The sequence below is a fragment of the Bubalus kerabau genome, chromosome 13 (assembly GCF_029407905.1).
Source record: "Bubalus kerabau isolate K-KA32 ecotype Philippines breed swamp buffalo chromosome 13, PCC_UOA_SB_1v2, whole genome shotgun sequence".
Classification (NCBI taxonomy): domain Eukaryota; kingdom Metazoa; phylum Chordata; class Mammalia; order Artiodactyla; family Bovidae; genus Bubalus; species Bubalus kerabau.
The window spans coordinates 65,514,669-65,542,168 of record NC_073636.1 but is presented as its reverse complement, the minus strand read 5'-3'; the positions used below and the strand labels follow the sequence as shown (position 1 = coordinate 65,542,168).

General features: G+C 43.5%; 1 protein-coding gene across 11 annotated transcripts in view; it reads right to left on the bottom strand.

Annotated features, from left to right (window-relative positions):
* Positions 1–17,076, bottom strand: part of PHF20 (PHD finger protein 20) — a 129,542-nt gene extending 112,466 nt beyond the window's left edge. For 5 of the 11 annotated variants that reach the window (XM_055544914.1, XM_055544921.1, XM_055544922.1 and 2 more), the window contains exon 1: positions 15,906–16,060. The gene's annotated coding sequence lies outside the window, so the exon portion shown is untranslated. Of the gene's footprint in view, positions 1–9,818; positions 9,924–9,951; positions 10,097–10,614; positions 10,848–15,905; positions 16,061–16,182; positions 16,320–16,628 lie in introns of those variants that run through there. The other 6 variants (XM_055544918.1, XM_055544919.1, XM_055544916.1 and 3 more) reach the window with 6 other exon arrangements.
* Between the last annotated feature and the right edge of the window lie 10,424 nt (positions 17,077–27,500).

Sequence of the window (27,500 nt, the reverse complement as noted above, 5' to 3'; positions counted from 1 at the left end):
CAGTCTCAAAAATGACAGAATGATCTCTGTTTGTTTCCAAGGCAAACCATTCAATATCACAGTAATCCAAATCTATGCCCCAACTACTAATGCCAAAGAAGCTGAACAGTTCTATGAAGACCTACAAGACCTTCTACAACTAACACCAAAAAAGACATCATTTTCATCATAGGGGATTGGAATGCAAAAGTAGGAAGTCAAAAGATACCTGGAGTAACAGGCAAAATTTGACCTTGAAGTACAAAATGAAGCAGGCAAGGGCTAACAGAGTTTTGCCAAGAGAACGCACAGGTCATAACAAACACCCTCTTCCAACAACACAAGAGATGACTCTACACACGGACGTTACCAGATGGGCAATAGTAAAAGCAAATTGATTATATTTTTTGCAGTCAAAGATGGAGAAACTACACAGTCAGCAAAAACAAAACCAGGAGCTGATTGTGGCTCATATCATGAACTTCTTTTTGGAAAATTCAGAATTAAATTGAAGAAAGTAGGGAAAACCACTAGACCATTCAGGTATGACCTAAATCAAATCCCTTATGATTATACAGTGGAAGTGACAAATAGATTCAAGGGATTAGATCTGATAAAGTGCCTGAAGAACTATGGACAGAGGTTCATGACATTGTACAGGAGGAAGTGATCAAAACCATCCCCAAGAAAAAGAAGTGCAAAAAGGCAAAATGGTTTTCTGAGGAGGCCTTACAAATAGCTGAGAAAAGAAGAGAGGCAAAAGGCAAAGGAGAAAAGGAAAGATATAACCTTCTGAATCCAGAGTTCCAAAGAATAGCAAGAAGAGATAAGAAAGCCTTCCTGAGTGATCAATGCAAAGAAACAGAGGAAAACAATAGAATGGGAAAGACTAGAGATCTCTTTAAGAAGATTAGAGATATCAATGGAACATTTCATGCAAACATGGTCACAATAAAGGACAGAAACGGTATGGACCTAACAGAAGCAGAAGATATTAAGAAGAGGTGGCAAGAATACACAGAAGAACTTTACAAAAAAGACCTTAATGACCCAGATAACCACAATGGTGTGATCACTCACCTAGAGCCAGACATTCTGGAGTCCAAAGTCAGGTGGGCCTTAGGAAGCATCACTATGAACAAAGCTAGTGGAGGTGATGGAATTCTAGTTGAGCTATTTCAAATCCTAAAAGATGATGCTGTAGAAGTGCTATAATCAATATGCCAGCAAATTTGGAAAACTCAGCAGTGGCCACAGGACTGGAAAAGGTCAGTTTTCATTCCAATCCCAAAGAAGGGCAATGCCAAAAAATGTTCAAACTACCCCACAATTGCACTCATCTCACACACTAGCAAAGTAATGCTCAAAATTCTCCAAGCTAGGCTTCAACAGTACATGAACCGAGAACTTCCAGATGTTCATGCTAGAGTTATAGAAAAGGCAGAGGAAACATCAAATTGCCAACATCCGTTGGAAAACAGAAAAAGCGAGAGAGTTCCAGAAAAATATCTACCTCTGCTTTACTGACTACAGCAGACTTTGACTGTGTAGATCACAACAAACTGTGGTCAAGAGTTGGGAACACCAGACCACTTTACCAGCCTCCTGAGAAATCTGTATGCAAGTCAAGAAGCAACAGTTAGAACTGGATATGGAAAAACAGACTGGTTCCAAATTGGGAAAGGAGTACCTCAAGGCTGTATACCATCACCTGTTTAACTTATATGCAGAGTACATCATGCAAAATGCCAGGCTGGATGAAGCACAAGCTAGAATCAAGATTTCCAGGAGAAATATCAATAACCTCAGATATGCAGATGACACCCTTATGGCAGAAAGTGAAAAGGAACTCAAAAGCCTCTTGATGAAAGTGAAAGAGGAGAGTGAAAAAGTTGGCTTAAAGCTCAACATTCAGAAAACGAAGATCATGGCATCTGGTCCCATCACTTCATGGGAAATAGATGGGGAAACAATGGAAACAGTGAGACTTCATTTTCTTGGACTCCAAAATCAGTGCAGGTGGTGATGGCAACCATGAAATTAAAAGACACTCGCTCCTTGGAAGAAAAGCTATGATAAAGCTAGAAACCATATTAAAAAGCAGAGACATTAGTTTGCCAACAAAGGTCCGTCTAGTCAAAGCTATGGTTTTCCAGGAGTCATGTATGGATGTGAGAGTTGGACCATAAAGAAAGCTGAGTGCTGAAGAATTGATGCTTTTGAACTGTGATGTTGGAGGAGACTCTTGAGAGTCCCTTGAATTGCAAGATCAAACCAGTCCATCCTAAAGGAAATCAGTCCTGAATATTCATTAGAAGGACTGATGCTGAAGCTGAACCTCCAATACTTTGGCCACCTGATGTGAAGAAGATTCACTGGAAAAGACCCTGATGTTGGGAAAGATTGAAGGCGGGAGGTGAAGGGGATGACAGAAGATGAGATTGTTGGGTGGCATCACCGACTCGATGGTCGTGAGTTTGAGCAGGCTCCGGGAGTTGGTGATGGACAGGGAAGCCTGGCGTGCTGCAGTCCATGAGTCGGACATGCCTGAGCCACTGAACTGAACTGAAGAATGTACTTCTTGGGCTTCCCTGATGGCTCAGTGGTAAAGAATCCACCTGCCAATGCAGGAAACATGAGTTTGATTCCTGGTCCAGGAAGATCCTACATGCCTAAGAGCAACCTACCCCGTGGACAAGTACTGAGCCTGTGTTCTAGAGTCCTGGAATGGCACCCACTGACCCCCACGCACCCTGGAGCTCATGCTCTGCAACAAGAGAAGCCATCGTAATGAGAAACCTGCACCCTGCAACCAGACACTAGCCCCAGCTCACAACTAGAGTTGCAGCAATGAAGACCCAGCACAGCCTAAGACTAGATAATTAATTAATTAATTTAATTATTTTTTTAAAAAAGAAAGAATGTGTATCTTGGGACTTCCCTGGTGGCCCAGTGGTTAAGACTCTCCTCTTCCACAGCAGGGGAAATGTGTTAGATCCCTGGTCAGGGAATTAAGCTCCTGTATGTCATGTGGTGTGGAGGAAAAATAAAAAAGATCTGCAAAGCCCCTGTATGTCTAGCAGAAAGTAGGTGTTCAAAAAACAGCAGCAGAATTTTCTGAATTCATACTATATTTATAGTTAATGTACTGACATGGACTCTGGATTTTATTTTGGGAGAGGTTTAAGAGTACTGTAGCCATGGTAACTGGAGGCCCTGCCCTCAGCAACCCTAATGTGCTGGAGAGAAGAGACTAAGGACTTAAAATAACAATGAATTTGTGATAGGTGGGCAGGGAACAAGACCCTTCAACAAGTTGGCTCTCATCAGGGTTAAGAGAAAATAAACTCTGAAAAGACTGGCAACCTCCAGAAACTACAGATTGGGCTTTACAATAACCTAACAGTGCTTACACTAGGCTTGCAATTCAATTTCCATTAAAGGATGATGGTGCCTTTTAAAGTTAATGTATACCTCACACCAGCCGAAACGGCTATCATCAAAAAATCCACCAACAGTAAATGCTGGAGAGGGTGTGGAGAGAAAGGAATCCTCCTACACTGTTTGTGGGAATGTAAACTGGTTCAGCCACTAGGGAGAACAGTATGGAGATTCCTTAAAAAATTAAAAACAGACCTACCATATGACCCTGCAATCCCACTCTTGGGCACGCATCCAGAGAAAAGCATGGTCTGAAGACACATGCACCCCAGTGTTCAGTGGGGCACTGTTTACAATAGCCAGGACATGGAAGCAACCTAAATGTCCATCGACAGAGGAATGGATAAGAAGATGTGGTATTATAATAACATATAATATTATTCAGCCAGTAAAAAAAAAGAAGAAATAACACCATTTGCAGCAACATGGGTGGACCTACAGATTGTCATACTAAGTCAGACAAAGAAGGAGAACTATCCTATGACATCCTTTATATGTGGAATCTAAACATAAATGATACAAATGAACTTCTTTATAAAACAGAAACAGATTCACAGGCTTAGAGAAAGAACTTATGGCTGCTGGGGTGAGGGATGGGGGGAAGGGATAGTTTGGGAGTTTGGGATCAACATATACCCACTGATGTATTTAAAATGGATAAACAACAAGGCCCTACTGTACAGCACAGGGAGCTCAGCTCATGTTCTGTGGCAGCCTGGTGGGAGAGGGGTTTGAGGGAGAATGGGTACATATATGTGTGTGGCTGACGTTCCTGCCCGCCCCCCACCGCCAACTACCTGGAACTATCACGACATCGTTAACCTGCTATCCTCCAGTACAAAATAAAAAGGTTACAAATATATAAAAAACAAAACAAGAAAAAAATAAACTTAATGTAACCCCCTTTCAAACTGAAGGACACTTCAAGCGCAAGAGCAGCTTAAATCTTTATGGCTCCTTCATTCAGTATTTTCTGAGAGCCGGCTCTGGGCCAGGGCCCCGAAACAGACAGCAAGAGGACGGGACACCCCCGGCCCAGTTCTCCAGCAGGGAAGGCAGAAACAGGATAACACATATGCAAATAAGATCATTTCTGGGAGGGTAAGTTCTGTAGTGGAAAACCCAATGAAACAACGTGAGCTAACTGACGTGCCAGGATCCTTTAGATAAGGCTGCTAGAAAGAACTCTGAGGAGCTGAGGTCTGAGCAGAGATCTAAATGACAAGGAGACAACTATGTACAGATCTAGGGGGAAAAGAATTCTAGGCAGAGGGGAAGTCCTAGACGCAAGGTGTCTCAGCAGGAATGAGCTTCCCTCCAGTCCCCCACCGCCCTGAGCCTAGGAGGTGGAAACGCTGGCTGCAACCCTCAGCCCTGACTACAGCCCCAGAAGAGCACACACAGTATCAGCAGGTCCAGGGACAACTACAACTCACAGGAGGAAGCTTCCAAGGGGGCTCTTCTGAAGTGCTGTCTAGGAAAAAGGCCATGCAGTGCTTAGGGATGGGAGCAGTCAGGTTTCAGACTCAGATTCTGACCAATCCTGGCTCCACTCATTGCCTGCTAAGTTAAGACGAGAAAAATCACTGAGCCTCCCTGTTTGCCCTGCTATAAATGGGGACTAATAACCCCTACGTCCTAGGGTTGTGAGGCTAAGCGAGCTAATGGTTGTCAAGTGCTCAGGACAGCACACACCAAATATTCAATACTGGTGATGAAATGGCTGTGTGATAGTAGTAGCACGAGCACAAAGGATATCAAGCACAAAGGATTACGGTCACTGTTATTATGCAACATTAACAAATAGTATTCAATGTAACGAACATAAAAGAGCACATCTAGGGATTTCCCTGGTGGTCCAGGGGTGAAGAATCCGCCTGCCAATGCAGGGGACACGGATTCGATCCCTGGTGTGGGAATTAAGATCCCACATGCAACTAAGCCCTTGTATCACAGCTACTGCCCTGAAGGTCTAGAGCCCAGGCTCCACAACAAGAGAAGCCACTGCAACCAGAAGCCCATGTACCAGAACTAGAGAGTAGCCCCACTTGCTGCAACTAAAGAAGGCCCAGGAGCAGCAATAAAGACCCAGCACAGTCAAAAATAAATTTAAAAAAAATTTTTTTTTTTAAAGAGCACATCCCTAGTCCTAGAGAACTGACAAGTTGTTTCAAGTAGGGGCAAAGGCCCCTCCAACACTAATTTCTCAATGACACAGAGTCTAAAGCCAATCATTACCACACCCTCAGGCTTGCCCAAATCACAGTGAAGAATTGGATTAGCCTCTTTTACTTGAGAGGGTAGAGAAGGAAACAAGGGAAGAAGGGAGGAAAGGAAGGAGGAAGAAAAAAGAAGTAAGCTAAAAAAAATTCCCTTACCCTCTTCCCAGATATTTGAAATGCTTTCTCTAGAAGTCAAGTCTTTTTCTACCACAATTAAAATTCAGACAGACAACAAACACAGGTTGAGCTTACATCTTCTGAATTACTGAGAATGAACTGGTTAAATGAGGGGCTCTTCCCAGAAACAGTGGAAAGGAGCCCAGGCTTAACTCCAGAATATATTTGCTGAATGACTGACCTTTGGCACATTACTCAACCTCACTGAGCTAATCATCTTACCCTCACAAGTTCCTTCTTTTCTCCCCATCACAGTTTGAGCTCCCAAGACTGGCCAATGTGCCAAGCCAGGAACATGGGCATTGCCTTCACATCTCACTCTCAGTCACCATTTTGTCACGCCTACTTCTAGGTTTCTCCCACTATCCAGTAGCTGCCCAGTTCAGGCAACAACTCTCTGGCTTCCCAGGTGGCACTAGTGGCAAAGAACTTGCCTGCCAAAGCAGAGGAGTGAGTTCCAATCCCTGGGTCAGAAAGATCCCCTGGAGGAGGCCATGGCAACCCACTCCAGTATTCTTGCTTGGGAAATCCCATGCACAGAGGAGCCTGGCAGGTTACAGTCTATAGGGTCACAAAGAGTCTCACACGACTGAAGCAACTTAGCACACACAAACGCAACAACTCTTAGTGGAGCTCAAAACCTCCAGCCACATGCTCCCTGGATCCAAATCAATACTGTCTTATAAGCTGACCTCTGAGTGGTTACTTTATAATAGACACTATTCTAAGTGCTTTACATATACATCATCTCATTTAGTATCTACCTCATAGTTCTGTGATGAGAATTATTATTATTGTCATTTTAGAGTTGAAAAAACTAAGGTTCAGAAAGTAAGCTGCCCAAATGACAAAGCTACCAAGTACTGGGGCAAGGAATTGAATGAATCCAGGTAATCTGACTAGTCAACTAACTTGGCTACTCTTCATCAGTGCTGCTGCTGCTGCTGCTGCTACTACACTAATATTTCTAAAGTATAAATCTGATCATAAGACACCTCTGTTTAAAACTTCAGGTTATATCTCAATTACATCTCAAAAAAAAAAAAAAACAAAAAACCTCAGTAGTTCCCCTACAGAACAGAGTTCAAACTACTCAGTGTAGCATCAAGGCCTCCAATGAGTTAGCAACTATGACCAAGTCAAACCAGGGGCTGTCAAAGATGGGAACTTAAAAGAAGTGGAGCAGACACTCAGCAGAGGGCCAACGGCACGTGGTGGTTATGAGCCAGAATTCTAAAGAGACTGCCTGGGTTTGACCCCCAGCTCCACCATTTTCCAGATAACCTTGCACAAGTCATTTCCTCTCTGAGCCTCAGGCTACTCATCTGTTAAATGGGGATAGTGCCAGTACTTACTTCATATCTTCCTATAGGTGCTGTGAAGATAAAAATTACTTAACACAGGGATTTCCCTGGTGGTCCAGTGGTTAAGAAACCCTGCTTCCAGGACAGGGGGCACACATTTGATCCCTAGTCAGGGAACTAAGATTCCACAGACCACATGATGCAGCCAAAAAAAAGCAAAAATTACTTATCACAGAGCCTGGCACATGATAACCTCTCAAGGTTATTACTGCTCATGCCTCCCACACACCCAGACTCCCTGCAATGCTGCTTCCTCTCTGCCAGGTCCTTCAGATGGGGCTCAGCCATCAGCACCTCCCCAAAGGGCTGCTGGGCCAGGACCCACCCCATTATTCACCCATGGCAGCCTTGCCTGCTGCATGGATCACAACACAGCACTCTACTCTGAAACTGCCTGTGTCTGAGCCCATCTCTCCTCAGGCATTTAACTCCTCATAGGCACCCCCAGAGTCTAACAAGCAGCACTGTTACTTGGCAGTCAGATGCTTCTTTAATGAGATAACCTTAGTTTCCTCACTGACAAAATAGGAGGAAAGAAAAGAAAGAGATCAGTATCACCCATCTTGAGGGATATAGGAATTCAAGGAGACAATTCCATGGAGACTCTTTGAAAAGTGCTCTCCACAGGTGAGTGTAGGAACTGGTGTTACTCCACAGCGGTAAGGCAAAGCACAGGGAACCAGGCACCTGAAGACAGGCCAGAATTTCACCCCTGGAGCCTAAGAAAAGCTGTACTCTGTTTTCAGTCGCTGGGAGGGCTCTATAAATGGTGTCACGCAGCTCTGGAGTGGGTTTGTGTGGGTTCTTTTTAGGGAAGGGAATCTTTTTTAAAACATACCTGACTAAACTGTTCTTACAGAATTCCTTAATTGAGGTATCACTATATTACAAAGTAAAACAATTTGGAGATGGAGTCATTACCCATGGGACCTCCAAAGACATTTCCCTAAATTATAACCAATTCATTGTGCATGGGGTTTTAAAGATAAATAAAAATTATTTAATAGTCAATATTCCTGGTCTTTATTATTAATACCAGGAGATGGCTAACTTTTACTGAGTTTTTATCACATGCTAATCCATGAAAAAATACTTTATTCCCAACAGTGCAGAAAAGTTGACATTATTATCCTATTTTTCAGAGAAGGGAAAACAGACTTAGAGCAAGTAACTTGCTCTTGGTCACCTGGCTAGGAGGAAGAGCTTGGATTTTAAAAGCAGGACCTACTCCAAAACCCACAGTATTTATAAGGCATTTAAAAATAAGGCCTTGCAATAAAGCAGATGTGGTACATATCTACAATGGAATACTATTCAGCCATAAAAAAAGAATGAAATAATGCAGTGTGCAGCAAGATGGATGCAACTGGACTTTATCATACTAAGTGAAGTTAGAAAGAGAAAGACAAATACTATATGACATCATTTATATGTGGAATCTGATATATGTCACATGCATGCATGCTCAGTCGCTTCAGTCATGCCCAACTCTTTGCAACCCCATGGACGGTAGCCCACCAGGCTCCTCTGTCCACAGGATTCTCCAGGGAAGAGTACCGGAGTGGGCTGCCATGTCCTCGTCAATATATGACACAAATGAATTTATTTACGAAACAGAAACAGACTCACAGACAGAGAAAACAGACTTGTGGTTGCCAAGGGGGTGGGAGGTGGAGGAAGGCAGGACTGGGAATTTGGAATTAGCAGATGTAAACTATTACACATAGGATGGATGAAAAACAAAGTCCTACTATATAGCACAGGGAACTGTATCCAATCTCCTGGGATAAACCATAATGGAAAAGAATATTAAAAAAAAAAAAGAATGCATGTATATAAACAAGTCACTTTGCTGTACAATAAAGATTGGCACACTGCAAGTCAACTATACTTCAATTTTTAAAAACTAAACTTTTTTTTAATAAGGGCTCTGAGGGAATTCTCCAGTGGTCCAGTGGTTAGGACTTGGCACTTTCATTCCTGGGGGCCCAGGTTAGATCTCTGGTGGGAACTAAGATCCTGCAAATATAGTGGCCAAAATATTAAGGACTTTGAACAACAAGGTCCTACAGTATAGCACAGAGAACTATATTCAGTATGACATATTCAGTATACTCCCATGATAAACCATAATGGAAAAGAATATTTTTAAAAGGATGTATATTTGTATAAATGAATCATTTTGCTGTACAGTAGAAATTAATACAATATTATAAATCAACTACATTTCAATTTAAAATATATACATGTTTCATAAAGGCCTTTGAGAAACCTGAACACTAATGATATTAAGGGATTATTGTTAAATTACTTTGTGTGAAAATAAACAAATTTTAAGTGTTCTCTCTTACAGAGAGTACTAACACAGTTACAGATGAAATATCAAGAAACAAAATCAATGAGGGGATTTTACAAAAATTTTATAAAAAGAATAAAACAAATTAATGGTAACATATACTCAACTCTTCACAGCTCACCAAGTTTTAATAACCTTATAAATTAGATTTTCTTATTCCCATTTTACAGATTAGGAAATGAAGAGAAAGGGCAGCATTTACCAATATTTCTAATGATAGATGTGAGGCTAGTACAATACTTGAGAGAGAAAACAGGTCCAGATAGGTTAGTAACTTGCCATGCTGGAAGTCTGTCTCCAATGTCTGTGCCACAGGGAAAGTCCCAAGAGGTTTGAGCCCCACACCCACATGACATGGAGTTCCAAGAGCGTGGCAGATGTCTCCAAATTCTGGTTCTTTGCCACCACATACCATGCAGCCTGGACATGAAAGGTGGCATCTTTAACTATCATGCCTTTCTGAATTGCAGATGCATAAATTTCATACAGGGCAGAGCACGACCGACTTCCTACCCATCAAAGCACTCTGGACAGCATTCACCACTCCATGAGACCAAAGGGCTGTCAAGCAGCCCAAACCAGCCATGCTCCGGAGTCTCAAGAAGGGGAGAAAGGCAGCCTCAGCTGAGAGAGTTTAGCTTCTACAATTAAGGGAAGTTTCCATGGTCAGGAACGGAATCTGAGATGAGGTGGTGAAGCCACATCTTCTCTCAGCAGTGCCTCAGGCCTGCGTTTCAGGCTGCCACCTGTTTGATGCTGTGACCAATGTGACTTATTCAAACCCTGAGGGAGAAAGGTAAGGCAGCTGTTGAGAGGAGGACATATGAGCACCAAACTTGAAGGCAAAGCAACCTGGGTCATTAGCCAAGTGACCTTGGACAAATAAAGTACTTAATCTCAGTTTTCTTGTCTACTAGGTGAGAATAATAGATAAATTGTAAATGTTCAATAAGATCTAACAGAGTGCTCCAAAAACTAACTAAAATGACCACATTCCCAGGCAAGGGTTCCATAACCTAGAAATCCCAGCACCTGTAGAAGCAAGGTAGATATGTCAATCCACCTAGCCACGCACCTTTTCCACACAAATAAGAGACCTCATGAAAATCAGGTCTCTACTAAGACAAAGAGAACCAAAGACTCATCTAAGATGTCTGGGAGTCAGTCTTTAAAATCCTAGAATTATGTTCCTGACAAGGGATAAGCTCTTATCAAATATGTTAGTGTTAGTCGCTCAGTCGAGTCGAACCCTTTGCAACCCCATGGACTGTAGCCAGCCAGGCTCCTCTGTCCATGGAATTCTCCAGGCAAGAGTACTGGAGTGGGTAGCCATTCCCTTCTCCAGAGGATCCTCCCAACCCAGGGATTGAACCCAGCTGGGTCTCCTGAATTGCAGGCATATTCTTTACTGTCTGAACCACCAGGGAAGCCCCACTTTAAAACCCTTCCCCAGGCCCCTCTTCTTCCTCCTTCCCCTAAGTCCACTGATTCAGGCACCACCTCCCCTCTCATATTGATACAACTGCCCTATTTTATGTTTGGTGACTCATACTCAGCTCCTAAAATTTTACATGATTTCTACAAGCTCATCTCTTCCATTATTTGGCCAAAGAAAACAAAGGACAGCTGGATACCTAACATGAGATTCAGCAAAGCTGTTACAGCATCATTACAAATCAAGGTTTCAATTTTCAACAGGTTACCCCAAGGTTAATCAACAACCTGTAAAAGGCAGTTGCTGAGATGAGTAAGAGAGAAACAAGACTTTCTCCAAGCTTACGACCTAACCAAGGAAGGTCTGACTAAGTACACATTTTGGTTTAAAGAAAATTTATTAAAAAAAAAAAAAAAGTCATCAAGAAACAACTCTCCCTCCACTCATCATTTCCTAGAAAGATGAAGAAGGGGCATTAGGAGGTTATATACACCTCTGTCCCCCAATCTGGGAGACCAGAAGAGAGCTAAAAGCATGACATTCATTTTCCCCAAACTCCAGCCTAGGGCAAACTACCTGCTTCATTTTTAAATTTCATTCTATCTACTCTGCTAATTCAAAGCAAAAATGAAAGCTGGGGTGAGGAGGAGGGGAAGACATTTTTAAAATACACATCAGATAAGAGAACCTATAAATAAAATTGTGTGTAAACTACAGACTCCCTCTTTGTGATTCAGGTTAGTAGCTAACACTGAATAGAGAAGTCTTCCCAAGAAGACTTCTTTGGGAAGCTTAGTTTCGAATGAACTAAAGCATGGAAATGGCAGAGACACTGAGGCAGAAGAATGCTGAAGTTGGGTTTGAGGACAAGCATAGCTGCCTTGGCTAGAAGAGCTAGTGGCAGAAGTGACTCGGACACGGAAATGATTGGCAGCAAGCCCAACAGAGCACGTGAAGGAAATCAGATCTGCTATAACAAGCACCCACAGGCACTGGGTTTCTAAGCAAGGTATGGACAAAGGCTCAGAGCACAGTAGACTTTGAGATAATCAGCCTGTTTTACAAATGGGGAGAATGAGGTCCAGTAGCATTAAGTGACTTGCCTGAGGTCTCACAATGAGTGGAAGTGCTGGGACTAGAGCCAAATCAAGATCAAATTTGTTACTGAAGAGGATCTATCTAACACTCATGTGAGGGATGGGGGGCGGAGGGAGGTGTGGAGAGGACAAAAATTCCGGTTTGTCCTGATTAGGGCCCAGAATAGGATTATAGCAGGGAAAGGCCACGACAAGCGATAGCCAGGGAAATAGGTACAGATGATCTGAAAGGGAAAGCCCACTAAGACTTAAGAGACAGATGTGGATACAAAAGGAGAGAGAGCATCGTAAGGTCATGATTCCCATCAAAGAATAAGGCCATATTCCCAGCACATTCACCTTGGTGAAGCTCCCACAAATACACAAATCAAATTGCAGGCACCTGCCTCTCCCAGGCCCATCTCTGGAACCCAGAAAACCCAGAAGGACTGCTTGGTAATTCCAACACTGCGACCCTGCTGACTTGGGTTATCTCAGACTCATTACCCATGGTAGGATGACAGATGAGGAACCAGAGACAAGCTGGCTGGTCACTATATGGGCTATGCAGTATTTACTAGAATGATTTTATGTCAAGAGTTATGATCAAGGGCTTCTTCTCTGGAGGTCCAGGAGTGGAGGACTCAGTGCCCTCACTGTCAAGGGCCTGGGTTCAATCCCTGGTCTGGGAACTAAGATCCCACAAGCTATGCTGCATGCCAAACCCCCCACCCCACCCCCCAAAAAAAAGTTATGTTCACCTTTAAGCAAGAAATAGTTAAGCATTTAAATCTGACAAAATAAATAGGAATCAAACTCCTGGAGAAGTTCTAGCCATGATTTCAAAAGCTAAATGCTAGAACTATAACTGAATATAAACAGTAGTCCTCCAAAGAGGACTGTGGCCTTGTACAAACTTTAAGGGATACACATCTAGATAAAGAAAGAAAAATAATGCTCCAGAAAAATAATATCAACATCACTGGGGAATTAGAAAAGCAGATACATGGGCCCCACTCTAAACCCACTGGATTAGAATCAACATTTTAGCAAAACACTCCCCACCCTAGGTGATTTATTTGCACATTCAAGTTTGAGAAGCACTGGTGTAGAATACTTTAAGGGTGAACTATATATAGCAGTACATAGATAGGGTACCAATCAGGCAAATAAGATACAAAGTACCTCTTCACTTTCTGTACACCATATTTTATTAGGTACTGCTCAGATAGACCTATAGTGTTTTTCAGTGAATCTGGTACTTACTAATGATCATATGATATAAATGTGGGATCTATTTCACTTCCTGAAATAACACAGTTCCAGGGTTTTCATGCACATGAAATATAAAAAAGCTTAGTTCTTCTGAAAATACAATAAAATTATTCATTTTATTCAAGTTCCAACACGAAGTTCAGCACACTTCACCACAAGCCCCATTAATTCCTACAGGTTCCTGGGAGTATCATTAAATCCCCCAGCATCACTGAGAAGCAGGTGCTTGGCAAACATCCAATCTTCAAATGAGATTCAGAAGGACGTGGTCCTGAAAATGCAGTATTTTTCTGCCTTGTCCTGCCAGGGTTGCTTCTCAGGCTCATACTCTCTCCCGCCCTGAGGCCTCATACAGCTGCACACTCAAGTACTTCCCCAAAAGGAGAAAGGTCAGAGGTGTCATTATCCCATAAGCACTTGAGATTCCAGCTGTGGAGAAATTAATCTGGTTCAGGTTCCGGTTGAGAAGCCCTGAGTAAGATCTGGAAAGACAGAGGGAAATACAAAAGAAAGAGCCTACTGAGAGGCTCTTAGGAGAGGACATTTGCAGATTTTAAGGTGGGGGTCGGGGGCAAGGTTTGGCAGATAAGTGAGAGGATCACAAGGAGAGATAAAGATCCATCTCCCACCTCTACTCCAGGAACAAAAAGAGTGACCAAGAGATTCCTCCAAAAGAGGTCTTTTCTTGATAAAAGGAAGGAAAAGAGCCAATGAGGAAGCTTTAGGAGCTGAAGCAAGACTAAGAATCTCTGGAGGGTTTTTTTGTTTTGTTTTGTCTTCCAATGAAGGGAAATAAAGCAAAGGAAAAAGCAGTATCCTTCTAACCAGAATCTTATAAGCAGCAGACCATCAGGATTAAGAGACCTGCGAATAACCAAAGAAATACAAGAGGGGATTCGTTTTCAGTTTAAATCCAGCGCTGGGGAGTCAGGCAGCCCTGGACTTGAGGCTACTTCCAGAGTAAGAGGAAGAAATGGGACTATCTTTACAGCCACCAGTAAGCAGAGCAGCGTGCAAAGGAAGAAAGGAATCAGAAAAATGCCCGGGGATAGAGCAAGCCAAGAGAAAGAGTTCCTGTTAGCAGAAAGATGAAAGATAAAGTAGACACATGAAAGACAACATACAGGCACCCCTTTTGGGATGGGCGGGGAGATCCTCCCCCAGGGGGAGGGGACTTCAGGAGGTAAGACTATAGGAAGTGAGTACAGAGAAAAGGCCACAGAAGCATAGAAAGTGCCATGCTGAACAAAGATATTTATTCACCAGAGGAAGGCAGACGAAAGGTGCACTTACCTGACAGGGAGAGCACCTAAAGGAAAATGGGGCTCCGAAAAGGGAAGCTGAGGAAACAAAATCTGTCTGTTGGCTGCAAAGCTCTAGAACCAAGGACCACTGTCTGGAAATGAGCAAACTAAGAAAAAAGGTGTGCCCTCCCAGATTTAACAAACATCAGGACGGTGGCTGCACGCTGAGAACTGTGTAACCAAAAGTAGAGCGTGGGGGTGCGGAGTGGGGGCAGGAAACACACAGTCAGATGTGAAAATCTGGAAGTAAGGTGGTTCGATTCGGAGAACTCATGAAAAAGGGTGGAACCCCAAGGACAGAGTGATTGGGAAAAGCTGTGAATTCCCTGTGTAAAGACAAATACTTATCTTAAAATTTCAGGATTTGGACTTCATTTCGTGTAGACTCTGGACACTGTGCTCTCCCAGATTTTGAAAGGCTGGGAAAAGGAATCGGCCCCTAAATCTAAGATATTCTGGAAAGCATTCTGCCAGATTTCAGGCCTGTAAAAGGGAAGCCTCCCCTGAATTTATGGGAACATAAGTACCCCCAAAACTGGTCACTGGACCCCAGATTTGAAACTCGCTAAATGGGAAGAACCCTCAGATTTGAAAGGGGACGTTTATTCAGAGTGGAGACACGTAAAGGGAGTGTCCTCCCAATTTGGGGGTCGTCAGTCAGGGGGTACCATCCTCAGCTGGGGAAGCTTTGGAAATTAAGATAAAATCCCAGGGATGGAGTTTAAGAAAGAGGGTTGCACCGATCACATTTTCTAAAAACTACAGAGAAAGGGGACACTCCCATAGTCGGGGGCTTGAGAAAGGGGTGTGCTCCCCAGAACAGGATTAAAGAGGCTATAAAAGAAAAAGCGTTCCCAAAGCACAAGGCAAGGGCAGGGGTTGTTGGTGGAGCTCTCGGGGCCCACACAAGCTCAGGATCCGACCCTAGCGCTTCCCCCCACCCGCAACACGGCCCGCTCCGCGCCCTGGGCCCGCACCCCGCGGCCCAACCTCCTCGGGCGGCGCTGATTGGCCTCAACCACCGTCACTCCCGCAGGCAACCCTGGGGATTGGGCGCCACTCGCACGCCCGCCACGCTCTCAACAGCGGTCCCCGGGCCTCCCTCCGGGCAGGGCAAGCGGGGCCAGGCGGGGAGCGGGGCCGGGCAGGGGACCAGAGCAGCGGTGGCGTCCGTCACCGTCCCCGCCTGCACAGCGCGCGCGCGCGCGGCGCGGGCCCGGCCCGACCCGGCCCCAGCCAGCCAGCTTCGCCTCGCCGCACCTCGCCGCGAGCTCACCTCACAGCCCCGCTCCGGCTGCGCCGCTCCAGGACCAACCGACAGAAGGACTCTGCGTGCTGCGCACCACGTGACCCCCGGGACGCGCCCAGCGTATCCCCCGCCCCCCACACACACGCACCATCGCCACCTCCGAGTGACGCAGCTCCTCAGCTGCCCCGCCCTCGGCCCCTCCCCACCCGATCACCGTGGCGACGGCTCGGGCGAGCCACGCCCACTGCCCTGACGCGCGGGAACCGGCCTGCGCCCGGATCCGGAGCACGAAGTCACTACTCACCCATAGCCACTGTGATCACACGAAGCCCGGGACTGGACCCCATCCGTCATCTGTTAGTTATGCCTCCTATATGCGCCTCGAAGCCTCCTACTTCTCTCCATCCTGCTGCCAACACTCCAGTCTAGTCCACCATCACATGGTTGTCCTCTCCACCCACACTTACTCCTTCCAATCCGTTCTTCATGCTCAGACAGCAAGAGCTTCTCAAAATGCAACTCTGTTCATAGCCATCCTCATGCTCAAAGCCCGTTGCCCACTGTTCTTCAGATTAAGATCTAAATCTTTACCGTAGCCTATCTGCCAGACTTTTCAGAGTCTGTACTAACTTGCCTCTCTCTTATTCACGCGCATTCAACTCCTCCACTTTCCAAGCCTCTTTCAAGTCCTCACACAAGTCAGGTTCCTTCCCGACCTAGAGTCTTTGAACCGCTCCTCCTGCGCCTTACCTCATTAACTCCTTGGAAGGGATTCCAATTGCTGGTGTGAAGAGAAGCTGTATTCTACCTCCGGGGACCAAGGTCAGAGTTGCAGCCACCCACAAAGGGTCTGAAAAGTTTTCCCAGTGGGACTTGGGAAGTTCCAAAGAGGAATGCTAAATATTTGTTATTTAGGAAGGCAATAACGATTTTATTTTACCTTGGAAAAACAGGGCAGCTAGATTGCACCTCTTCAAATGTAAATATAATCATGTCACCGCCCGGCTTAAAACAACCAACCTTTCCATCACATCCTCCACCCTTGCTAACTGTCTGGCCATACTAAGTTGCTGTCATTTCTGTGGTTCTCTGCAAGATCTTTCCAGGCACTGGGCCATGGACTAAGCTGTTACTTTTTGCAAAACTGACTCTTTGAAAGACTCTTTAAAAGGTCTCAGTTTGTCATCTCCTCAGTAAGGTCCTCTTTGACCACATAATCTAGAAGTGCTCCCCTTGATCTCCTGCTTCAAACAGGGCAATTGCTCTCTACCTTATCAATGTTTGTTTTCAGCAGAGTACTTAACACAGCTTGTAATTATTTAATTGGTTTGTTCTCTTTGTTTTATTTTTTTCCCCCTGAGTTAGAGTTAGGGACTATCTTGTATCTACTGCATTGTCAGAACCTGACAAATAGTAGATGTTCATTGTTTATCTGTGAAAGGACTGAAAGGGAAGAGAATATTTGGGGGGGGGGGCGATGATAATTGAAAATAACGAGTAGACGGGACTTCCCTGGTGGTACAGTGGATAAGAATCTATCTGCCAGTGCAGGGGACATGGGTTCCATCCCTGATCTGGGAAGACTCCACATGCCACAGAGCAGCTAAGCTCAGTACTAAGTACTGAGCCCACATGCTGCAACTACTGAAACCCTCAGATACAGGAAGAAAGGATCTTCCCAGGATCCTCTGTGTTTATGTTTATTAACATGAAATTGCCCAGATTTTAGTGGCTATTGTAGGATATAGAGAATTTTTTGCCCCACCACAGTAATGTCAAGAATTCATGACCCCATATAAATACAGCATGTTTATTTACTTATTCAATCTGTACATATTGAGACCTAGGCTTGAGCTGGGCATCAAAGATACAGAGTAGGGAACTTCCCTGGCAGTCCAGTGAATATGACTCAGCACTTCCACTGCAAAGGGAATGGGTTTGATCCCTGGTCTGATCCCACATGCTGCATGGTGCAGGCAGAAAAAAAAAAAAAAAAAAGATGCAGAGGGCTTCCACGATGGCTCAGTGGTTACAATGCAGGAGACTCCAGAGACAAGGGTTCAATCACTGAGTCATGGAAGATCCTTTAGAGGAGGAAATGGCAACCCACTCCAGTATTCTTGCCTGAAAAATCCCATGGACAGAGGAGCCTGGTGGGCTACAGTCCAAAGTGTCACAAAGATTGGACATGACTGAGCATGAACACAGGACACAGGACAGAGCAGCATGAGGTTTAGGCCCTGCTCTCAAGGAGTTTACTTCCTGGTAAAGAAATCATCACAATTTGTAAATTAAAATTCTTCTTATCTATTGCAAGAACAAATACTGACACTGTTGCAAGGACAAGCAAAAGAAAAATATATTACAAGAATGTTTGAGGGCCCAGACCATGGATAGGAAAACAAGAGGCACAAGAGCAGCTCTGGCAAGAAGCAACAGCTTCTGCTGCCAGCAGCACCATAGGCCACAGCTGGGATTCAGTCCCAACATCCCTTTGTTTCTGAGTCACTCACTCAAGAGGCAAAGTCTTGACCAGGGGCTGATGGTGACTGGTCAATCTCAGGTCACATGGATTAGTCCAGGCTGTCAGGGGACAAGAGGAATAATTTGCCCCCAAGGATATACCCCCAAATGAAAATGAGGGGAGGACTGATGCTGGTCAGGCAAAAATAACTCTATACAAATATGAATAAAATACCTTGGGAGTCAAGCTGAAGTTCCTGATCATCAAGTCAAACCTGTGGAAACCTAGTTTGCTAGCTTCTGAACAGCCACTGGCTGCTTGCCATAGAGCTTCAATTTGCAAAGTTCTGGTCTAAAGTCCAGGTCTCAGGACTTCCCTGGTGGTCCAGTGGCTAAGACTCTGTGCTCCCAATGCAGGGCACCTGGGTTCTATCTCTGGTCAGGGAACTAGATCCCACATGCCTTGACTAAGACTTCACATGCATCCCACATGCCTTGACTAAGACTTCACATGCCACAGCTGAAGATCCCAAGTGCTGCAACTAAGACCTGGCACAGCCAAATAAATAAATAAATACTTTAAAAATCAAAATTAAAAAATAATAAAGTCCAGGTCTCATCACTGCCTGTTTAGCAGCATCCACCATTCTGCTTTAAGGTCTTCCCCAGCATTTCACTAGTAGTTGATTTCAACCATTCAATTGTTTTAAACTTAGAACCTTTCTTTGTTGAAATAGGCGGTCAAGTAATAGTTGTGACTCTGTGAATGAGTGAAAGAATGAATGTACAGCAGCCTCAACTACAGAAAATAGTATCTCTCCAACCATTTTAGAACTGTGGTCCCAGGACATAAGAAGACAGCTCCACATACACTGTATACACATAAGCATATACAGAAGCACCAGAGACTACTATGTCTCTGCATGGAAGAGTCCTTTCTCTCCCTAAGCATCACTTTTCTTCAACTACAAAGTGGGATGATATTTACTCTCATTCACGAACTTGTCACAAGTGAGTGAAACATGTGAGAGTGTATTGTAAACTGCAAAATTCTGTATAAATGATTTTCTGATTGCTTTCTTACTAGATTCATTGTCTGCTGCTGCTCCTAAATCACTTCAGTCTTGTCCGACTCTGTGCGACCCCATAGACGTCAGCCCACCAGGCTCTCCCGCCCATGGGATTCTCCAGGCAAGAACACTGGAGTGGGTTGCCATTTCCTTCTCCAATGCATGAAAGTGAAAAGGGAAAGTGAAGTCGCTCAGTCGTGTCTGACTCTTAGCGACCCCATGGACTGCAGCCTACCAGGCTCCTCCATGGGATTTTCCAGGCAAGAGTACTGGAGTGGGGTGCCATTGCCTTCTCCGGATTCATTGTCCAGAGTATTTAAAATGTCCCTAGTAAAGGAACAGCAGAACTAAAGATCTGAAATGGGATATGCAGTTAGAAAACTGATCTTTCTCAGCCTCTACCCAGCAAACCTTTATACTCTGTCCTAAGGCAACCCCAAGGCATTTACAATGAATCTGTCAAGGGAAGGGGGAAAGTTAAAACAGAAAAGCAAGTTCTTTGCCTGTGATTCCCACCCACAGACCCCATGTACACAGAGTATCACCAAGCTTGAGGATGTCAGTCTCCAAAGCAGGAACTGGGGTAAAATATCTGCAGCACGAAGCCGAGTGTGAGAACTCAGGAAGCCGGAAACCACAGTCACAGCTGTATCTGAGAAGTCCAAGAACCTCCACAAGGCACCAGGGGCCCAAGGGAAGTGGATTGACTTGACCCTGGCCTGAGGTCTCTCCAATCTGAGCCTGATGGCAAGTTTCTGAGCTCCTCAAGCCTTATTGCTCTCCAGTGAGGGGGAGGAGAATTATGTAGGAATTCCAATATATTTCCAGCATTTTGCAAGATTCTAAGGAGGGAGGGAGAATGAGGGGGAGAGGCAGAGAGAGGACGACATTTTTTATTCTTGTCCTGGCCACTAAAGAGACTGATAAAATCCACCTGGGCCACTTCAAGGGCAGGGACTGTGTCCTCTTCTCTGTCCCTTGGGAGTCCTAGTACCTAGCACAGTTCCCTGTAATTTAATACTTCAAGCTTGTTTCTTGTGGTTGACACTCCTGCCAGTTTAGAGATAAAGAGACAAGGGAGGAGTTTAGCCCCAGGGACTACTGGAATGGAGATTATAAAGAAGTCCATTAAAGAAACAGTCTCTAAGTCTACTAGACTCCAGTTGACTCCCCAAATTTCTTGCAATTTAATTTTAGATAGTGATGCTATCCCACGACTCAAAGGCCAAAAATTATATAAAAGATAAACAATACAAAATCTCCCTCAAATTTTTGTTCCTTGTTTGTTTTGTTTCTACTGGTAACCACTTTCTTATGAATCCAGTACCCCACTCCTTTTCTTTTGGCTGCTCTAGGTAGCATGCTGGATCTTAGTTCCCTGACCAGGGATGGAAACCTGGAACTACTGGATTGCCAGGGAAGTCCCCCTTTCAGCATTTCTTTATGAGTATATGCAAAGTTGAATATAAGTTCAAATCTATTATGAACCTTTGACACAACAGAAAGCTTTGATACATGGTGTTCTACACCTCAATTTTGTCACTAAACACATTTTGGACCCCTTACACTACATCCTTTATAATGATACAAAAATAACTCTCATTATCTTGTTTTATTTTACTGCTATGCAGTATTTCTTGTGTGGATGTACTGTAACTTGCTTAATCAGTCCCTTATTTGAGGACATTTGAGTTGTTTCCAATCCCTGGTAACTTAAAAACTATGTTCCATTTACAAATAGTTCAACACATGTGTGCAGAGAGAACTGTAGTCTAAATTCTCTGAAATAGGAGATCTGAGCCACAGTGGTGTATATATTTATAATTTTGATAGAGACTGCAAGTCATCATTACTCATAACATTTAAAATCACCAATGTACTTACAGTTTAAGGATTATTTCAAGATTATTCCCATAATGTTATTCTCACTTACTTGCATTCTTGATAGAAATGAGTGAAGTTGCAGTTATCCAGCTAGGAATGTGTACAACCTACTGCCACATATTTGTCACACATGTCATCATCATGCGTCTTTTTTTTTTTGGCTGCACCCCACAGCTTGCAGAATCCTAGTTTCCCAACCAGGGATGGAACCCAGGGCACTGGCAGTGAGAATGCCGAGTCCTAACCACCGAAACATCAGGGAATACACACCATGCGTCTTTAGAAGAAATTATCTTGATGTAGGGGGAAATGCAAAGGACAAACCATTAAGGAAAATACCATTAATTTGACAACATAAAAAAATTCTATTCTATCCATGAAAATATGTCTACACATGGATGGATGGTTGGGACTATGGGGGAAGAAGAAAAGGAATGGAGGCTAAGGAAAAGTAACTCAGAGGGACCATTTACTTTGTTTCCAATGTTTATAAACAATGTTGCGATGAATAATTCCCTTCCTGGTGATTATTCACAATGTTTCCAGTTGCTACAGACAATGCTACAATAAAGAGCCTTGGACATTCAAAAAAGGAAAAAGAGGGACTTCTCTGGTGGTCCAGAGGCTAAGATCTCCAGCTCCCAATGCAGGAGGTCCAGGTTCCCTGGTCAGGGAACTAGAGCCCACATGCTGCAGCTAAGAGTTGGTATGCTGCAAAAAATGGATCCCACATGTCACAATGAAAAGATATTACCTGCCACAACTAAGATCCAGTGTGGGCAAAGATATTGATAAAGTATTTTTAAAAAGGAAAAAGAGGGAAATCTGGGGCTGTGTCTCAATTATCAATTATCAGTTGAAGCTGTGCCCCTTATACTCCTCTGCAGTCCTTCTTGCCTGCTTATGGACTCACTAAGACCCCAAAACTCTCTCTTCCTCTTCTATTGCACAGTTATAAGTTTGAAATCTCACCTCCTTGACGTCACCCTACTCGATCCAGCCCATAGTTCCTCTGGGCCTAAAAAAGTATCTTAGATCAGATCAGTCGCCCAGTTGTGTCCGACTCTTTGCGACCCCATGAATCGCAGCACGCCAGGCCTCCCTGTCCATCACCAACTCCCGGAGTTCACCCAGACCCATGTCCATCGAGTCAGTGATGCCATCCAGCCATCTCATCCTCTGTCGTCCCCTTCTCCTCCTGCCCCCAATCCCTCCCAGCATCAGAGTCTTTTCCAATGAGTCAACTCTTCGCATGAGGTGGCCAAAGTACTGGAGTTTCAGCTTTAGCCTCATTCCTTCCAAAGAAATCCCAGGGCTGATCTCCTTCAGAATGGACTGGTTGGATCTCCTTGCAGTCCAAGGGACTCTCAGGAGTCTTCTCCGACACCACAGTTCAAAAGCATCAATTCTTCCGTGCTCAGCCTTCTTCACAGTCCAACTCTCACAACCATACATGACCACAGGAAAAACCGTAGCCTTGACTAGACGAACCTTTGTTGGCAAAGTAATGTCCCTGCTTTTGAATATGCTATCTAGGTTGGTCATAACTTTCCTTCCAAGGAGTAAGCGTCTTTTAATTTCATGGCTGCAGTCACCATCTGCAGTGATTTTGGAGCCCAGGAAAATAAAGTCTGACACTGTTTCCAGTGTTTCCCCATCTATCTCCCATGAAGTGGTGGGACCAGATGCCATGATCTTCGTTTTCTGAATGTTGAGCTTTAAGCTAACTTTTTCCCTCTCCACTTTCACTTTCATCAGGAGGCTTTTTAGTTCCTCTTCACTTTCTGCCATAAGGGTGGTGTCATCTGCATATCTGAGGTTATTGATATTTCTCCCGGCAATCTTGATTCCAGTTTGTGTTTCTTCCAGTCCAGCGTTTCTCATGATGTACTCTGCATATAAGTTAAATAAACAGGGTGACAATATACAGCCTTGACGAACTCCTTTTCCTATTTGGAACCAGTCTGTTGTTCCATGTCCAGTTCTAACTGTTGCTTCCTGACCTGTATATAGGTTTCTCAAGAGGCAGGTCAGGTGGTCTGGTATTCCCATCTCTTTCAGAATTTTCCACAGTTTATTGTGATCCACACAGTCAAAGGCTTTGGCATAGTCAATAAAGCAGAAATAGATGTTTTTCTGGAACTCTCTTGCTTTTTCCATGATTCAGCGGATGTTGGCAATTTGATCTCTGGTTCCTCTGCCTTTTCTAAAACCAGCTTGAACATCAGGAAGTTCATGGTTCACATATTGCTGAAGCCTGGCTTGGAGAATTTTGAGCATTACTTTACTAGCATGTGAGATGAGTGCAATTGTGCGGTAGTTTGAGCATTCTTTGGCATTGCCTTTCTTTGGGATTGGAATGAAAACTGACCTTTTCCAGTCCTGTGGCCACTGCTGAGTTTTCCAAATGTGCTGGCATATTGAGTGCAGCACTTTCAGAGCATCATCTTTCAGGATTTGGAATAGCTCAACTGGAATTCTATCACCTCCACTAGCTTTGTTCGTAGTGATGCTTTCTAAGGCCCACTTGACTTCACATTCCAGGATGTCTGGCTCTAGGTCAGTAATCACACCATCGTGATTATCTGGGTCATGAAGATCTTTTTTGTACAGTTCTTCTGTGTATTCTTGCCATCTCTTCTTAATATCTTCTGCTTCTGTTAGGTCCATACCATTTCTGTCCTTTATCGAGCTCATCTTTGCATGAAATGTTCCTTTGGTATCTCTGATTTTTTTTTAAGAGATCCCTAGTCTTTCCCATTTTGTTGTTTTCCTCTATTTCTTTGCATTGATCGCTGAAGAAGGCTTTCTTATCTCTTCTTGCTATTCTTTGGAACTCTGCATTCAGATGCTTATGTCTTTCCTTTTCTCCTTTGCTTTTCGCTTCTCTTCTTTTCACAGCTATTTGTAAGGCTTCCCCAGACAGCCATTTTGCTTTTTTTGCATTTCTTTTCTATGGGAATGGTATTGATCCCTGTCTCCTGTACAATGTCACGAACCTCATTCCATAGTTCATCAGGCACTCTATCTATCAGATCTAGGCCTTTAAATCTATTTCTCACTTCCACTGTATAATCATAAGGGATTTGATTTAGGTCATACCTGAATGGTCTAGTGGTTTTCCCTACTTTCTTCAATTTAAGTCTGAATTTGGCAATAAGGAGTTCATGGTCTGAGCCACAGTCAGCTCCCAGTCTTGTTTTTGCTGACTGTATAGAGCTTCTCCATCTTTGGCTGCACAGAATATAATCAATCTGATTTCAGTGTTGACCATCTGGTAATGTCCATGTATAGAGTCTTCTCTTGTGTTGTTGGAAGAGGATGTTTGTTATGACCAGTGCATTTTCTTGGCAGAACTCTATTAGTCTTTGCCCTGCTTCATTCCGTATTCCAAGGCCAAATTTGTCTGTTACTCCAGGTGTTTCTTGACTTCCTACTTTTGCATTCCAGTCCCCTATAATGAAAAGGACATCTTTTTTGGGTGTTAGTTCTAAAAGGTCTTGTAGGTCTTCATAGAACCGTTCAACTTCAGCTTCTTCAGCGTTACTGGTTGGGACATAGACTTGGATTACTGTGATATTGAATGGTTTGCCTTGGAAATGAACAGAGATCATTCTGTCATTTTTGAGATTGCATTTCGGACTCTTTTGTTGACCATGATGGCCACTCCATTTCTTCTGAGGGATTCCTGCCCACAGTAGTAGATATAATGGTCATCTGAGTGAAATTCACCCATTCCAGTCCATTTCAGTTCGCTGATTCCTAGAATGTCGACATTCACTCTTGCCATCTCTTGTTTGACCACTTCCAATTTGCCTTGATTCATGGACCTGACATTCCAGGTTCCTATGCAATATTGCTCTTTACAGTTCGGACCTTGCTTCTATCACCAGTCACATCCACAGCTGGGTATTGTTTTTGCTTTGGATCCATCCCTTCATCCTTTCTGGAGTTATTTCTCCACTGATCTCCAGTAGCATATTGGGCACCTACTGACCTGGGGAGTTTCTCTTTCAGTATCCTATCATTTTGCATTTTCATACTGTTCATGGGGTTCTCAAGGCAAGAATACTGAAGTGGTTTGCCATTCCCTTCTCCAGTGGACCACATTCTGTCAAATATCTCCACCATGACCCACCCGTCTTGGGTTGCCCCACGGGCATGGCTTAGTTTCATTGAGTTAGACAAGGCTGTGGTCCTAGTGTGATTAGATTAACTAGTTTTCTGTGAGTATGGTTTCAGTGTGTTTGCCCTCTGATGCCCTCTTGCAACACCTACCGTCTTACTTGGGTTTCTTTTACCTTGGGCGTGGGGTACCTCTTCATGGCTGCTCCAGCAAAGCGCAGCCATTGCTCCTTACCTTGGACGAGGGGTATCTCCTCCCCACCAAAAAAAGTATCTTAACTGCAATCTCAATTCCAAATTCTAGGCTGGAAATAGTTATCACCAAAGAAAGTCCCTAAATGACAATTATGGAAAAACAGGTAATCACAGGTTCGCTCACACCTTATTCTACTTCCCCTGATATCCTTGCCTATATCATGGTCTTTTTTTTTTTCCCCCTCTCTACTTCATAAGCTTTTTTAAGGCCTTTATGCTTTTCAAAGGTTTATTTAACCTACACGCTGAATCATCACCACTTCCCTTCCCACTCATCTCCTTCTATTTCCAGGGGAGCCTTTTATTGTAGGAGGTAAAACAGAAACCTGACTAAAGTAGAAATTAAAGGTGCTGTGAAACTCCCAATGCTGAAACCTTATGAATCCAGAGAGCAGTGGCTCTTGTCCACTTTGAACTCTTCCTGCCCTAGAGAGCCTGTATCTTCCCACCACATAAGTTGGGGTAAAACCACTGGCCAAATGGAGAAATAAGTTATATTTCCTACAGATTTTCCAAATTTCCCTTTTATCTCTACATACCACACCTACCTTTGCCTGTCCCCCCTTCCGATTCTACTTCAAATTTTTATCCCTTTTGGAAAAAAAAAAATATGACAATATTTCTTGAATTTTCACTGTTTGCTAGACACTGTGCTAAGTGAATTGTTTCATTATAAATTTCATTATAAATTATTTCATCATAATAAATTACATGAATTATTTCATTTAATAACCCTTGAAGAAAGTCCCTTGTAATGGAGCCCCAGAGAAGTTACTTGTCTAAGGTCACATCACTGAGAATAATTTAAGTACCAACAATTTAATTCCAGATCTCATGCTTATTAATCCTAAACTAACCAGATTCTGAGGAGAGTCTCCTCTTGTTCCTCTGCCCTCAAACTCTCTCCAATCTGGCCTATTTTCCAAACTATTCAAATTGCCATTCTAACATAACAGTAGTAATAAATAAAGTGATGCTTTAAAAACAGGTTGGGACTTCCCCGTTGGTTCAGTGGCTAAGGCTCTGAGTTCCCAGTGCAGGGGGCTGGGGTTCAATCTCTGGTCAGGGAACTAGAATCCACATGCTGTAACTGAGTTTGCATGCCACAACTAAAGGATCCTACATGCCACAGTGAAGATGGAAGATCCCTTGTGATGCAACTGAGACTCAGCACAGCCAAAATAAATAAATATATTTTAAAAATAATTTAAAAATAACCATATCATCCACTCCCCTACACAAATCCCTCTAATGCTATCCCCTCTCTCACTGAAAGTAAATCCAAAATCTTTACCCACCAGCCATTCTTGATCTGCCTCTTGTGTTCCCCAGCTCTCTGACCTCCAATTCTCTTCCCTCTGCTTTGCTCACTCCAGTTACATGAGCATCCTTGCTTTTTCTTGAGCAGGCTAAGTTCACTTCTACTGGGGTTTTGTACTTGCTGTTCCCTCTACCTGGAAAAATCTACCCTCAGATACTCATAAAACTTAGCACTTTGTTTCTTTCTGGTCTCTGTTCAAGTGTAATATATATATTTTTTTTATCATAGAAGCTGCCTCCCTAAATACAACAGTATCCTGTCTTTCTCTCTCTCCCTTAATCTCATTTATTCTTCTTCAAAGCACTTATCACCATCTGGCATATTACATATGTATTTTTTGTAAATAATCTGTTTCCTATCTTTAGAATTTAAAAAATTCCTGAGGTCAGGGACTTTGTTTTGTTTACTGCTATATCCCCAGTGCATGGAATGATACCCAGCATAAAATAGGTGTTTAATATTTTGCATGAATAATAAAATTAAACAGTATTTTTGAGTACTTCC